General features: G+C 36.7%; 1 protein-coding gene across 4 annotated transcripts in view; it reads left to right on the plus strand.

Annotated features, from left to right (window-relative positions):
- Positions 1-17,049, plus strand: part of DYNC2H1 (dynein cytoplasmic 2 heavy chain 1) — a 393,951-nt gene that overhangs the window by 297,055 nt on the left and 79,847 nt on the right. The gene's annotated exons all lie outside the window — the stretch shown is intronic.

Here is a 17,049-nt window from a genome sequence, read left to right on the forward strand (position 1 = left end):
CATCTCTTGATGAGTAATTGGACCATTATAAATGACATTAAAATCCATGTTATTTCATATCTCTTGGGTAAAAACAAAGCACTCAGAGTATCTTATGTAGATTCACTTTAGCTACTTTGGAGAATATAAACTTTGCAGAACCTGGCCTTTGGAAAAGATGTCACTAGGGCTCTATAGGAATTTAGAAAGAGAAAATGTGTTTTTTTTTTTTTCCCTGCTGTTTACCCTCAATATAGAGAAACTGATAGTCAACATAAAAGTCTTCTCTGTTTGAAAATAAAAGATAGTCTTCCTAGAACTGCCTGTATCTTACTCCCTAACATAAAAAAGATTTCTGTTTTAATTCAGACTGCTATAACAAATTAACATGGAATGGATGGCTTAAACAACAAATACTTATTTCTCACAATTCTGGAGGCTTGAAAGTTGAAGACTGAATTACTGTTAGATCTGGGGTCTGGTGAGACCTGCTTCCTAATTTGCTGATGGCTATCTTCTCGCTGTGTCCTCACAGGGTATAGAGGACAAACGCAAACTCTCTCCTGTCTCTCCTTCTGAGGACACTAATTGTATCATGAAGTCTCCACTCACTCTTACAACCCAGTTACCTCCCCCAGACCTCACCCGTGTAACCTAATTATCTCTCCCAGACCTTAGCTTCAGGACCATGACAGCAGGGTCTAGGGTTTCAACATACATATTTTGGGGGGATAGAAACTTTCAGCCCATCTTAAAATTCTTTATTCACATATACAAAAAGATCTATTCCAGGGGCTTTCTTGAAGATCCAGTGGTTACAACTCCCTGCTTCTACTGAAATGGGGGCAAGTTTGATCTTAATAAGATCTTGCATGCCACAGGGTATGGCCCCAAAAATTCAACATAAGAAATCAACAAATTAAATAAACTTTTTAAAAATTTTCAAAAAAAGATGTAGCAACTGTATGTTCCTCTTTTCTTTACCCTGGAAAAAAGAGTCTCAGCTTTGCATTGTGTTTTTTTTGTGTAGATTACTATCTCTATTAATCATTTGTTAATAATGTTAATTTGTTATTAATTTGTTAATAATTTTTTCTTTTTTTAATTTGATTTTATTTAACTTTACAATATTGTATTGGTTTTACCATATATCAAAATGAATCTGCCACAGGTATACATGTGTTCCCCATCCTGAACTCTCCTCCCTCATCCTTCCCCATACCATCCCTCTGGGTCGTCCCAGTGCACCAGCCCCAAGCATCCAGTATCATGCATCGAACCTGGACTGGCAACTCATTTCATATATGATATTATACATATTTCAATGCCATTCTCCCAAATCATCCCACCCTCTCCCACAGAGTCCAAAAGACTGTTCTATACATCAGTGTCTCTTTTGCTGTCTCGTATACAGGGTTATTGTTACCACCTTTCTAAATTCCATATATATGCGTTAGTATACTGTATTGGTGTTTTTCTTTCTAGCTTACTTCACTCTGTATAATAGGCTCCAGTTTCAGTAATTTGTTAATAATTAATAATCTATTAATCAGAGTGGTGTAATACTGTTCTGTATGACAAATTGTAACTAATTTGTTTCCAATTTAAAGTAGATATATTATCAATCATGAAAGCTTCATGACACAGTGAAGGAAACAGTGGTTAAGTGTTCTAAGAATTTTAAAATTACATTAATTAACTCAGTTAATCACCACATTAACAGTACGAGATGGTGCTATGTTAGCCCCATTTTAATGTGAGGAGCCTGGGGCACAGACGCATTATATAATTTAACCAGTCACACAATGAGTAATTTACACAGTCAGGATTTGAATCTAGACAGGTCTGATTGTCATAATAAATGTAAATGAATTTAAATTTATTTGTGAAAAGATAAATACTCATGAGAGTGTATATCTTTAAATCCAACTCCATGCTGTATATGGGTAAAATGTATGGTATAGACAGTTACAGTTGCATCAAGAATAAGAGGAGACCAGTGATTCTGGAAGAACATGGCTTGTATAGAAGAGAACAGTAAGTCCAGTGGAAGTGGTATACAACGAAGTATGGTAAAACTAAGGTTACATCAGATTTCTGAGGTCTTTAAAGCCAAAGAAAAGAGTTTGGATTAAATGTTATAGGAAATAAGAATATTTTCATGTAAATATAATGTAATAAAGAAGCTCAGAATGTGGCTTCCAGAATAGGTCTGCCTGCTTCATTCTTTTCTGCCAATTAATAGCTGTGTGACTTTGGACAGGTCACCTAAACCTCTTAAACTTTCTCTTGTGTCAGATGAGAATAATAAAGGGGCCTACATCATGTGATTGTTGTGAAAGTTACATTGTTATCATGGATAAAGTACTTGAGGACACTATGTGATATTAGTGAAAAATATGAAAGGTAATGACAAATGTGGTTTCTTGTTTTGTTTCTGCTGTTAACCATTTGAGTAATCTTTGACATACACATTCAAGAAAACGGATAAATTATTTTTATGACTGTAATGTAATATGGTTTACAATAGATCTTATTGAAAGATAGCCAAAAAAACCTAAATGGTTTTGTTATATGAAACATGTTCCTTGAATAACACCAAAGAATGATATTTTAGGGAAGGGTTCTAGATTATTAATTATTTATAACATTTCTTATCTTCACCTCAGCCCATTAAACTCTGCTAAGTGTTCCTGTCCTTGATATAGGATCTGATGACTTATTTCTTAAAAATATGTTTATGTAAGATATGTGCAATCTCATTGTTAATTATTGTGTTCTACATTACACTTTGACTTAAGAAATATAGCCGTTAAAATATCACTATTTTTAAAATATTTGTATAATTTGCCTGAAAGTGAATTTGTTAAAATTCTTTCTAAGGATAAAAAATGTGCTTTGTGAAGCACATTTAAATTATATCACATATAGTATCTTTGAAATATTTCAGGGTGTTTGGTAAAACTCAAATAAGGCAAGGCTGACTTTCACTGGGATAAGATCAGTTAAAATAGTTTCTGACATTTACTTTCTAATGCATTTTACCAAAAATTTGAATCTAGTACTATCCCATTTATTTCAGGATAAAAATTTAATGTTTTATTACATTTGAATGTGACAAGTTCTGAATTATGTGATGTGACTTAATGTAATTTAGGAAATAGTTCAGTACTTGACATTTTCTTTACAGTCTCTGAAATGACTGGAGTAAGAATTTTCCTAGGGAGAATTATGACATTTTTTCCTTGACACATTTCTGGTGATCTACTGAAACTTTTTTTGTAAAAAAATCACCGTACTTATAATATGCTTGCTAGGACATGATATTGTAGAATATTGTTATTCTTCTTTTATGTATTAAGACATAGGCTTTTAATCATAATTTAGAAGATAAACAAAAGTTGGAAAGATACAACACTAAATTACCTCATCTTTCTTGCTAAATAATCACTACGTGAATTACCATTTTGCAGAAATTAATAGATTGTATTGCTTTAGAAAAGATTATTTTAATAGTATCCCTTTAAAGGCAGTGTAGGTATTTCCTGTATATTTCAGTCTATCTTAACATATTAGGTGGTAACACTAAAGCTTTTTCATCTTTAAAGCAAGGAGTCACTCAACAGTACAGCAAAATTGCTAATAGATCTTGACTCATTAAGTTTCCAAACAACTGGTGTTTAACCTTTTGTCAAATTAGTGACACTTCTAAAACTTGAAGGAAAGACCTACACTTTTAAAAAATACGCATACACACACACACACACACACACACACACCAGCTTTATTAAGATTTCCTCTAAGAGTTGCGAGCTCCTCTGCTAGACAGGTTTTTCCTTTCACTCCTTTCTCTGCCATGGTCTTCTTTAAGCAGTGTCTCTCAAGTAGGGTCTCCAGACAATAACATCAGTATCATTTGAGAACTTGGTAAAATTACAGACTCTCAGGCCCCACCCCAGACTAACTGGTCATAAATTCTGAACATGTCGCCCTGCAGTCTGTGTTTTGTCAGTGCCTTGAGAGGGCTGGCTGCATGCCGAGGTTTCAGAAATGCTGCTCTGTAGACAGTCTCATCAGAAAGGGCAGCGGCAGGTGCTGCCTCTCCTTCATGCCATCCCCACACCACTGTCACCATCTGTGCTGCGACCTCCATTATCCATCTTCCAGTCGTTGGGGGAAAAGATTAAATGGTTCGTATTAAATGGTTGGAGATCTCATCTTTTCTTAAAGGCCCCCCTTTTCAAATTTACCTACCTTTATACAAATAAGTTCTAAGAAAAGTCACATACAAACTATTTTACCCAATGATAATTATTCATATTGAATAATTTGCAGTTGTCCATTAGAATGGAGTGGAAGCTTATGTTTCATGTAACACTGATTTTCTGCCTTTATCATCTCCCTTTTATTTCTGTTAGAAAACCAGAGCTGAAAGGGGTTGCTAACCTGGTAAAGCGTCAGAGCCCATACTGCAGTCCTGATGTTGTGTTTCCTGGCTCACTGTTCTTTCTTTTTCATCTCTCATTGAATGTTTTGTTAATTTGACCAGGCAGCTAAATGGTAGTCTTTATTATGAGAGGCAGTGATCAGCTTTATGAAGAACGAACTCCACATACTCATCTCCAAAGGCCTACCAAATATTAGCATAGAATTCCCCCACCTCCTCATTTCTAGCTTTACTTATAATGAAAAAATAATTAGATGTACTTATGTTAATAAATGGAAATCAGTTCCTGTTGATCTATGTAAGAACAAGGGGCCTTCATATACCCTATCCCTAACTTATAACCTTCATTTGCCATAATAGAATATACTTAGATGAACTTAGATGAAATGTAGAAATTCCTTGAAAGATACAAATTACCAAAGCTCAGTCAAGAAGAAATAGGTAACTTATGAATCTTTCTATTAAGGAAGTTGAATTTGTTATTAAAAAACCTTTCCACAAAGAGAACGCCTAGAATTCACTGGTGAAATCTAACAAAAACATAAGGAAGAAATAATATCAATTCTGTAAACTATTTCAGAAAATAGAAGAGGCAGGAATACTTCCCTGCTTTTTTGTGAGACTAGCATTACCTGATAATAAAACCTAACAAAGACATATAATAAAAGAAATCTACAGACTGAGTTCCTTCATAAATATAGATACTAAAATTGTCACCAAGATTTTAGCAAATTGAATTCAAAATAACAGATAACCAAGTGGAGTTTATCTTAAATTTGAGTTAATGAAAAATCAATATTATTTACCGTTTTAATAATTAATTTTAGAAATCATTATTAATAGATGCAGAAAAGGCATTTGACAGAATTCAGCATCCAGTCATGACAAAACCTGTCACCAAACTAGAATTTTAGGAGAACCTTCTTAACCAGAGAAAAGGCATCTATGAACAAACTATAGCTAATATAGGAGTAAAAGACTGAATGTTTTTCTCCAAAGATTGGGCATAGGGTACTGAGGTCCTGTCTCACTGCTTTTCAGCATTTCATTGAAGGGGCTACCTAGTGCACCATGTTAAGAAAAAGAAATAAAAGGTATGCACACTGGAAAGGAGGAAGGACGCCTGTCTGTTTTTGGCAGAGGATATGATCAACTACTCTCAGGATCTTAAGAAATCTAAAAGCTATCTAAAAGGCTAAGAAGAGAGTTTAAGTAAATACATTAAAAATGTAGTGTGTATCCTGGAAAAAAAAACTATTGAAAACTGAAATGTAAAAGTATCATTTGTAATTATATCAGGAAGATGACATATCAGGATAAAATTGATAAAAGATTTGTAAAGATTCTATACACACTGAAAACTATAAAACACTGATGACTGAAACTTAAAAAGACCTAAATAAAGGGAAACATGCACTGAAAGGGGTGCTGTGCTCACACAGCAGATTACCCAGTGCTCTTAAGATGTTAGTCTTTTCCAGACTGATCCTGAAATTCCACACAGACACAATAAAAAAAAAAATTTAAATAACCTGTATAGAACTTTTTTATTAGTGATAGAGAATTTGATTCAGATAAAATGCAAAAGATCTGGTGTGCTGCTGCTGCTGCTAAGTTGCTTCAGTCGTGTCTGACTCTGTGCGACCCCATAGACAGCAGCCTACCAGGTTCCCCCATCCCTGGGATTCTCCAGGCAAGAATACTGGAGTGTGTTGCCATTTCCTTCTTCAATGCGTGAAAGTGAAGTCACTCAGTCATGTCCGACTCTTTGCAACCCCATGGACTGTAGCCTGCCAGGCTCCTCTGTCCATGGCATTCTCCAGGCAAGAATACTGGAGTGGGTTACCATTTCCTTCTCCAGGGGATCTTCCCGACCCAGGGATTGAACCTGGGTCTCCTACATTGGAGGCAGATGTTCTAATCTCTGAGCCACCAGGATTCTTAATGGTATAAAGATAGATGTATAGCTCAGTAAAATGGAATAAGGAGTTCAGAAATAGACTCAGAGATAATCAGTTGATTTCCACCAAATATTCTAGGGCAATTAAATGAAGAAATGAAAATCTCTTAACAAATGGTAGTAGAACAATTAAATAGCCAAAAGCCTAATAATAATAATGCATACACCTGTACCTCCAAACGTATAAAAAAATTATCCCCAAATTGATCACACTGTTAAGAATTAACTGTTAAGAATGAAAAGTAAGGTGTACGAGACAGCAAAAGAGACACTGATGTATAGAACAGTCTTATGGACTCTGTGGGAGAGGGAGAGGGTGGGAAGATTTGGGAGAATGGCATTGAAACATGTAAAATATCATGTAAGAAAAAAAAAAAAAAGAATGAAAAGTAAGCCACAGACTAGGAGAAAAGATTTGCAAGACATACATCCAACCAAAGAACGTGTATTTGTATGGAAATATTAAAAAGAAATCAATTCAAAAATGCAAAGACAAACATCCCAATGTTATAAATGAGAAAAAAGATTTGAATAGACACTTTATCAAGAAAATATACATATATTTACTTACACCAACATGACATTGGCCTAAATGAATTTATCAAGGAAACAATACAGAAAGTGTCCATGAAATCATAAAATCTTAATGAATGTAAAAGCATAGAGTTTTTTATTGAACATTATTTTGAAATAAATTCCACAGAAGTAAATATACATTTGATCTGCTTTTATTAGATTTTATTAGATGAAAAAAATTTTAGACTATCACTTTATGTACTGAACATACTTGAAGATAAGCTTAATCATCTTTCCCAAAACTTCATTATAGATAGTTTTAATACTTGCAAGTGTATGTGTATGCCATGCTGGGGATACTGTGAGTCTGTTACATATTGGAATGACAGATATTGAACAACATTTGTTTTAAAATGTATGTACATTTTGAATAGAGTTTATCGTTCTCCACCAATAGCCATTTTCGATCATCAGGTGCCTCAAGGTGCCTTTAAAATTATTTTGGTATGCTAAACAAAACCATCCCCAAGAAAAAGAAATGCAAAAAGACAAAATGGTTATCTGAGGAGGCCTTACAAATAGCTGAGAAAAGAAAAGAAGTGAAAAGCAAAGGAGAAAAGGAGAGAGAGAACCAACTGAATGCAGAGTTCCAGAGAATAGCAAGGAGAGATAAGAAAGCCTCCCTCAGTGAACAATGCACAGAAATAGAGGAAAACAATAGAATGTGAAAAACTAGAGATCTCTTCAAGAAAGTTGGAGATACCAAGGGAACATTTCATGCAAAGATGGACTCAATAAAGGACAGAAATGGTATGGACCTAACAGAAGAAGAAGAGATTAAGGAGAGGTGGCAAGAATACACAGAAGAACTATACAAAAAACATCTTAATGACTGGGATAACCACGATGGTGTGATCACTCACCTAGAGCCAGACATCCTGGAATGTGAAGTCAAGTAAGCTTTAGGAAGCATCACTACAAACAATGCTAGTGGAGGTAATGGAATTGCAGCTGAGCTATTTCAAAACCTAAAAGATGATGCTGTTAGAAGCACTGCACTCATATGGCAGCAAATTTGGAAAACTCAATAGTGGCCACAGGACTAGAAAAGGTCAGTTTTCATTCCAATCCCAAGAAAGGCAATGCCAAAGAATGTTCAAACTATCATATAATTGTGCTTATTTCACATGCTAGCAAGGTAATACTCAAAATCCTTCAAGCTAGGCTTCAACAGTATGTGAACCAAGATATTCCAGATGTACAAGCTGGATTTAGAAAAGGCAGAGGAGCCAGAGATCAAATTGCCAACATCCATTGGATGGGCTTCCCTCATAGCTCAGTTGGTAAAGAATCCACCTGCAACGCAGGAGACCCCAGTTCAATTCCTGGATCAGGAAGATCTGCTGGAAAAGGGACAGGCTTCCCACTCCAGTATTCTTGGACTTCCCTTGTGGTAAAGAATCTGCCCACAATACGGGAGACCTGAGTTCGATCCCTGGATTGGGAAGATCCCCTGGAGAAGAGAAAGGTTACCTACTCCAAAATATTTGAATCACAGGCGGCACGAGTGGTAAAGAACCTGCCTGCCGATGCAGGAGACATAAGAGATGCGGGTTTGATTGCTGGGTTGAAAAGATCCCCTGGAGAAGGGCCTGGCAACCCACTCCAGTATTCTTGCCTGGAGAATCCCATGGACAGAGGACCCTGACAGGCTATAGTCCATAGGGTTGCAAGGGTCGAACATGACTGAAACAACTTAGCATGTGTGCATGAGTCACACCAGGTCCAATCTTTGGGGATATTTGTTAAACCTAAAATATTTCCCTGGTAGCTTAGTCTGTAAAGAATCTGCCTGCAGTGCAGGAGACCCAAGTTTGATTTCTGGGTTGGGAAGATTCCCTGGAGAAGGAAATGGCAACCCACTCCAGTATTCTTGCTTAGAGAATCCCATGGACAGAGGAACCTGGAAGGCTACAGTCCATGGGGTCACAAGAGTCAGACACGCCTTAGCGACTAAGTCATTATTGGATCATAGAAAAAGCGACGGAATTCCAGAAAAGTATCAGCTTCACTGACTATGCTAAAGCTTTTGACTATGTAGATCACAACAAATTGTGCAAAGTTCTTCAAGAGATAGGAATACCATACCACCTTATCTGTCTCCTGAGAAACCTGTATGCAGATCAAGGAGCAACAGTTAGAACAGGACATGGAACAACAAACTGGCTCAAAATTGGGAAAGGAATATGACAAGGCTGTATATTGTCACCCTGCTTATTTAACTTAGCTGCAAAGTACATCATGCGAAATGCCATGCTGGATGACTCACAAGCTGGAATCAAGATTGCCAGGGGAAACATCAGTAACCTCAGATATGCAGATGGTACCACTCTAAAGGAGAAAAGTGAGGAGGAACTGAAGAGCCCCTTGATGAGAGTGAAAGAGGAGAGTGAAAAAGCTGTTGTAAAACTCAACACTGAGTAAACGAAGATCATGACGTTCAGTCCCATCACTTCATGGCACATAGAAGGGGAAAAAGTGGAAACAGTGGCGTATTTTATTCTCCTGGGCTCCAGAATCACTGTGGATGGTGACTGCAGCTAAGAAATTAAAAGATGCTTATTCCTTGGAAGAAAAGCCATGGCAAACCTAGACAGCATATTAAAAAGCAAAGACATCACTTTGTCAAGGAAGGTCCATCTAGTCAAAGCTATGGTTTTTCCAGTAGTCATGTATGGATGTGAGAGTTGGACCGTAAAGGAGACTGAACACCAAAGAATTGATGCTTTTGAACTGTGGTGCTGGAGAAGACTCTTGAGAGTCCCTCAGATGGCAAGGAGATCCAACCAGTCAATCCTAAAGTAAATCAACTCTGAATAGTCATTGGAAAGACTGATGCTGAAGCTGAAGCTCCAATACTTTGGCCACCTGATGTGAAGAGCCCACTTATTGGAAAAAACCTTGATGCTGGGGAAGATTGAAGCAGGAGGAGAAGGGAAAGACAGAGATAAGATGGTTCAATGGCATCACTGAATCAGTGGACAGGAGTTTGACTAAATTCCAGGAAAGAGTGAAGGACAAGGAAGACTGGTGTGCTGCAGTTGTGGGGTCACGAAGACTTGAACACGACTTTACAACTGAATGGCAACAGTACCGTCATCACAACAGCTCTGTGTTTGACAAATTACCCACTTTGTTTTATTTCCTTGCTTGTCTTCTTTCTTTCTTTATTTTTGGTAATTCTGCATTTAGTTAAATTTTTGTGCTAATAATGTCAGGATTCAAGCCCTAAAATGAACTCAATTTCAAGTTGTTACTGAATGATATATAAAGAACATTCTGCAAATGTTTATTGACCCTCTACCATGGACTCTCTATACCATGCTGGGCCCTGGAGATAGGAAAAAATGCACAGGGCATGGTTTCTGTATTCAGTGAACTCAGTGTGGGTAACAAATAAATTATCAAGCACACAATACTGCCATAGACTCAGGAAGGAAACTGGTTTCTTCTTTTCCTTTTGCATGTTTTCTAATGAAGTTTTTAAATTGTGCCAATATACATATATAATTGATCATTTGAACCATTTTAAGTGTACAGTTCAGTAAAGTTAAGTACATTCATGGGGTTGTGCAACCAATCTCCGGAACTCTTTTCCATTTTACAAAATGGAATGGAAACACTATCCACTGAATACCTTCTTGTTCCCCCACCACCCAGCCTCCAGCAGCCGCCATTCTACTTTCTATCCCTATGAAGTTAAGTATTCTAGGTGCTTCATATAAGTGGAATCATAGTTATTTGACTGGTTTGTATCACTAAGCATATTATCCTTAAGGTTCATTCATTTTTAGCATGTATATTTCCTTTCTTTTTAATGCTGAAAATTTTTCCATTGTACATATATGAAAATGGTTCCTAACTTAAGGTGGTTTATACTTTAGGATGGTGCAACAGTGATATATTCAATAGAAACCATACTTTGAATTTTGATCTTTTCCCTGGCTGGCATACGTGGTACTTTTCTCTTGAAATGCTGGGCAACGGCAGTGAGCTGCAGCTGTCACTCAGCCACACAGTCATCAGGGTGAGCAACCGATACAGTTCAGTCATTCTGTACCCATACAGCCATTCTGTTTTCACTTTCAATGCAGTACTCCATAAATTACTTGAGATATTATATACTTTATTATAGAACAGGCTTTGTGTTAGATGGCTTTGCCCAACTGAAGGCTAACGTATGAGTTCTGAGCACTTTTAAAATAGGTTGGGCTAAAAGCTACGATGTTCAGTAAGTTAGGTCCATTAGATGCATTTTCGACAGGATATTTTCAACTTGGAGTGGGTTTATTTGGACAAGACTCTTTTTGGGTCAAGTTAGTTCTGTGTCAGATTTCGTTTGTCCATTCATTCATCAATGGATTGCTTCTACCTTTCCAAACTTTTTATATAACTTAGTGTAATCTCTTATACATATTTTATAATTTTTAATGAAAGTGTGAAAGTGAAAGTCACTCAGTTATGTATGAACCTTTGTGACCCCATGAATTATACAGTCCATGGAATTCTCCAGGCCAGAATACTGGAGTGGATAGCCTTTCTCCTTTCCAGGGGATCTTCCCACCCCAGGGATCAAACCCAGGTCTTCTGCACTGCAGGTGGATTCTTTTCCAGCTGAGCCACCCAGGGAAGCCCAAGAATTCTGGAGTGGGTAGCCTATACCTTCTCCAGGGGATCTTCCCGACCCAGGAATTGAACTGGGGTTTCTGCATTGCAAGCAGATTCTTTACCAACTGAGATATCAGGGAATTTTTAATGGGAAACTGAAATTACATGTCCTGAGAAAACAAATAATATGAGACTTTTAAAAGACATAAATAAAAGGATTTTTAAAATAACACATATTTGAAAAGAAAGTAGTTCAACTAATTAAATCTCTTGGATCTGAAAGTTCTTCGTTGGTTCTGGTGATGGTTTATAAATTGTTTCCCGGGTAAGAAAATTGAAATCCTTGGTGCTAAATAAAGGTCTTAGAAAGATTAAATCAGAATGTATTCTCTTTTATCACAAGCTATCTTCTGAGTTGTACTTTCTCTTCTGTATAGAAGGTAAGGGTTCTATCATTAAAGTGCTTTACTCTGAAGCTATATTTATCCTTCTGAAAAATATTCTCTCATGATGTATATGTGTATGAAATGGATTTTAGCTAATTTAATTAATTGTAGAAAGTTGTAAGTTATGGGTAGTTTAGGAGTTCGTGATAAACTGTACATATGGGTTAAGCACTTCATATAAAATTGAAATCACAGTGAATTATATTTTTGTTTTTCCTTTTTTCTTTCTCCTTTTCATTAAAATATGCAAACTGAATTCTTTTCTTTCCACATACTGTGAAATCCCAATGCAACTTCTAGTGCTCAAAATAAATAGCAATTACAAAGTTTGCTCCCTGTTTCAGACCCTGCAATAAGCTTGAATCAAGTGAGAGTCAGTTCATTTCCGTACACTATAAGCCAGTGTTGGCTTAACTTCAGCAGTGTGCGGATGATGGATTACCAGTATCCCACTCAGGTGTGAGGGCCAGCACATCAGTTTAATCTGTAGGGTAGAGTTTGTCAGTAGGAGAGACAGTTACATTATTAAATGAAAAGGAAAAAGAGTTACTAACGGTGGTCCTTTTTTTTTTAAGTTCATATAATATACATATTAAGGTTGCAGAGTGGAAATCAAACATCAAAGATTACATACTGGAATGTTTTCTGGTGCAAGTTACTTAAGCTTTCTCTACCTTAATTTACAGTAGTAAAGAACCCGCCTGCAATGCAGGAGACTTGGGTTTGATCCTTGGGTCAGGAACCCCCTCCTGGAGAAAGAAATGGAAACCTATTCCAGTATTTTTGCTTGGGACATCCCATGGACAGAGGAGCCTGGTGGGCTACAGTCCATGAGATCACAAAAGAGTCAGACACGACTTAGCAATTAAACACCACCACCTTAGTTTCTAAATGTTCCTAGCAGGAATAATAAAACTGTATCCATCTCAGAGGGTCCATTTGAAGTCTAAAGGGCTAATGTAAGTAAAATGCTGAGAACAGGCCTGCACTCGTAAGTGCTGCAGAAGTGTTTCTGTTGTTATCCTTATTCTCACTGATGCATGTCCCCTTTGATTCATGCCTGTGTTACACTACCTTCCAAATTCACCTCTCTGACTTCAGTTTCCTCACTCTAGTGCCTGTTGTCCCTACTTCTACTAGGATAATCTTTCTAAAATCCAAATATGATCATGTCACTTCCCTACTTAATGTTCAGTTTTATCATCGCTTTCTAGACTAAGCTCCTCAGTATTAGTATTCAAAAGCTTCTGGCCATCAGCCTAGTTCACGCATGTCTTTTTTATTAATGCCCCTTCCTTTTCCTGCTTTCCATGTCTTTCTCTACTGTATGCTGTGTATCTTTTGAGTCTCACCTGAAGCGTTATCTCCTCTAGAAAGCCATTCCTGACTTGCCCTTATGCACAGTGTGGATTTGGTATACCTCACATCCGTGTTTCACAGGCACAGTGCTTATCATTATCAGGGAACTCACTGTATTGTCTGTAGTTGCCTTCTTTCATTATCCATCTCCACCTCTAGCACTAGGATCGTGTTATATCTGTATCCCCAGGACCTAACAAATGATTGACAAATACCAGCTATTTAACAGATGATTGCTGAGTTATCAATTAATTGATTGATGCTTGAAAGAGTCTGCTCTTATCCTGTTTTGGTTTTATGACATCTTTCATGAAAAACATGGGATAACAAAATTAGAGTTAGACCTTGATTCAAGTTCTCTACCATTTAGATTTATTTAAAAAGTTTAGTTAATTAAAACTACTCTGAGCCTTAGTTTCCCCATTATTAGAACTTTAATTCCCAATGCGTGATTGTCTTATATTGAATCTTCCCGAGGCTAGGAGCAGCCTTTTGCAAAATAAGCGCTCAATTCCATGTACTCCCCCTTCACCAATGTCAGAAATATATTGACCTTCCACCCCTAACTCGTTGGAGCAGTTTTTCAAAGCTACCTGAAATGCTGTCTCCTGGGCTGTAGTTCTCATTTTGCCACAAATAAAGCTTAACACACAACTCTCACGTGGTGTATTCTTTTTCAGTCGACAGATCTCAAATGTTGCCTTTGTACAGTACAGAAATATAAAATACATTGGAGGCAGTATTGATGCTGCAGACAGACTTTAGAGTTAGATTACGTGGGTCCAAATCTTAGACTTGTCATTCACCAGCTCAGTGATTTTGGACAGGCTATTCTCTTTGTTTCTGTATTTTTTCCTCTGTGAAATGGAAATTATAATAGTATCTGCTTCTGAGGATTATTGTGAGGAGTATATGAGATGATGCCCATCCAGCACTTAGCACAGATACTAACACATTAATGGTTGTTTTAAACAGTCCTGTCCAGTTGTCTGCCTTTGTCAAAATTCAGTACAACTTTCAAAACTTAACAGATACTTCCTTGATTAAGTCACTGTTCCACTAAGCTCCAGAAACATGTTATAAAGTCATTTTTAAAACACCATTAGGGAAGATGGCGGAGGAGTAGGACGGGGAGAACACTTTCTCCCCCACAAATTCATCAAAAGAACATTTAAACGCCAAGTAAATTCCACAAAACAACTTCTGAATGCCAGCAGAGGACATCAGGCACCCAGAAAAGCAACCTAAGTCTTTGAAAGGAGAGAGAAGAAATGCAGCTCCACTCAACAGAACACCGACACAAGCTTCCCTAACCAGGAAACCTTGACAAGCCACCTGTACAAACTCACACAGAGCAAGGAAATGCCACAATAAATAGAACTCCACAAACTGCCAGAATACAGAAAGGACATCCCAAACTCAGCAATTTAAACAAGATGAAGAGACAGAGGAATACCCAGCAGATAAAGGAACAGGATAAATACCCACCAAACCAAACCAAAGAGGAAGAGATAGGGAATCTACCTGATAAAGAATTCCGAATACTGATAGTGAAATTGATCCAAAATCTTGAAATCAAAATGGAATCACAGATAAATAGCTTGGAGACAAAGATTGAGAAGATGCAAGAAAGGTTTAACAAGGACCTAGAAGAAATAAAAGAGAGTCAATATAAAATGAATAATGCAATAAATGAAATTAAAAACACTCTGGAGGCAACAAATAGTAGAATAACAGAGGCAGAAGATAGGATTAGTGAATTAGAAGATAGAATGGTAGAAATAAATGAATCAGAGAGGATAAAAGAAAAACGAATTAAAAGAAATGAGGACAATCTCAGAGACCTCCAGGACAATATTAAATGCTATAACATTCGAATCATAGGGGTCCCAGAAGAAGAAGACAAAAAGAAAGACCATGAGAAAATACTTGAGGAGATAATAGTTGAAAACTTCCCTAAAATGGGGAAGGAAATAACTACCCAAGTCCAAGAAACCCAGAGAGTCCCAAACAGGATAAACCCAAGGCAAAACACCCCAAGACACATATTAATCAAATTAACAAAGATCAAACACAAGGAACAAATATTAAAAGCAGCAAGGGAAAAACAACAAATAACACACAAGGGAATTCCCATTAGGATAACAGCTGATCTTTCAATAGAAACTCTTCAAGCCAGGAGGGAATGGCAAGACATACTTAAAGTGATGAAAGAAAATAACCTACAGCCCAGATTATTGTGCCCAGCAAGGATCTCATTCAAATATGAAGGAGAAATCAAAAGCTTCTCAGACAAGCAAAAGCTGAGAGAATTCAGCACCACCAAACCAGCTCTCAAACAAATACTAAAAGATATTCTCTAGACAGGAAACACAAAAACAGTGTATAAACTCGAACCCAAAACAATAAAGTAAATGGCAACGGGATCATACTTATCAGTAATTACCTTAAACGTAAATGGGTTGAACGCCCCAACCAAAAGAGAAAGACTGGCTGAATGGATACAAAAACAAGACCCCTACATATGTTGTCTACAAGAGACCCACCTCAAAACAGGGGACACATACAGACTGAAAGTGAAGGGCTGGAAAAAGATTTTTCATGCAAATAGGGACCAAAAGAAAGCAGGAGTAGCAATACTTATATCAGATAAAATAGACTTTAAAACAAAGGCTGTGAAAAGAGACAAAGAAGGTCACTACATAATGATCAAAGGATCAATCCAAGAAGAAGATATAACAATTATATATACACCCAACACAGGAGCGCCGCAATATGTAAGACAAATGCTAACAAGTATGAAAGGAGAAATTAACAATAACACAATAATAGTGGGAGACTTTAATACCCCACTCACACCTATGGATAGATCAACTAAACAGAAAATTAACAAGGAAACACAAACGTTAAAGGATACAACAGACCAGTTAGACCTAATTGATATCTATAGGATATTTCATCCCAAAACAATGAATGTCACCTTTTTCTCAAGCGCACATGGAACCTTCTCCAGGATAGATCACATCCTGGGCCATAAAGCTAGCCTTGGTAAATTCAAAAAAATAGAAATCATTCCAAGCATCTTTTCTGACCACAGTGCAGTAAGATTAGATCTCAATTACAGGAGAAAAACTATTAAAAATTCCAGCATATGGAGGATGAACAACACCCTGCTGAATAACCAGATAGAAATAACAGAAGAAATCAAAAAAGAAATCAAAATTTGCATAGAAACTAATGAAAATGAAAACACAACAACTCAAAACCTGTGGGACACTTTAAAAGCAGTCCTAAGGGGAAAGTTCATAGCAATACAGGCATACCTAAAGAAACAAGAAAAAAGTCAAATAAATAACCTAACCCTACACCTAAAGCAACTAGAAAAGGAAGAAATGAAGAACCCCAGGGTTAGTAGAAGGAAAGAAATCTTAAAAATTAGGGCAGAAATAAATGCAAAAGAAACAAAAGAGAACATAGCAAAAATCAACAAAGCCAAAAGCTGATTCTTTGAAAAGATAAATAAAATTGACAAACCATTAGCCAGACTCATCAAGAAACAAAGGGAGAAAAATCAAATCAATAAAATTAGAAATGAAAATGGAGAGATCACAACAGACAACACAGAAATACAAAGGATCATAAAAGACTACTATCAACAATTATATGCCAATAAA

This window comes from Bos indicus x Bos taurus, chromosome 15 (assembly GCF_003369695.1).
Source record: "Bos indicus x Bos taurus breed Angus x Brahman F1 hybrid chromosome 15, Bos_hybrid_MaternalHap_v2.0, whole genome shotgun sequence".
Taxonomy (NCBI): Eukaryota; Metazoa; Chordata; class Mammalia; order Artiodactyla; family Bovidae; genus Bos; species Bos indicus x Bos taurus.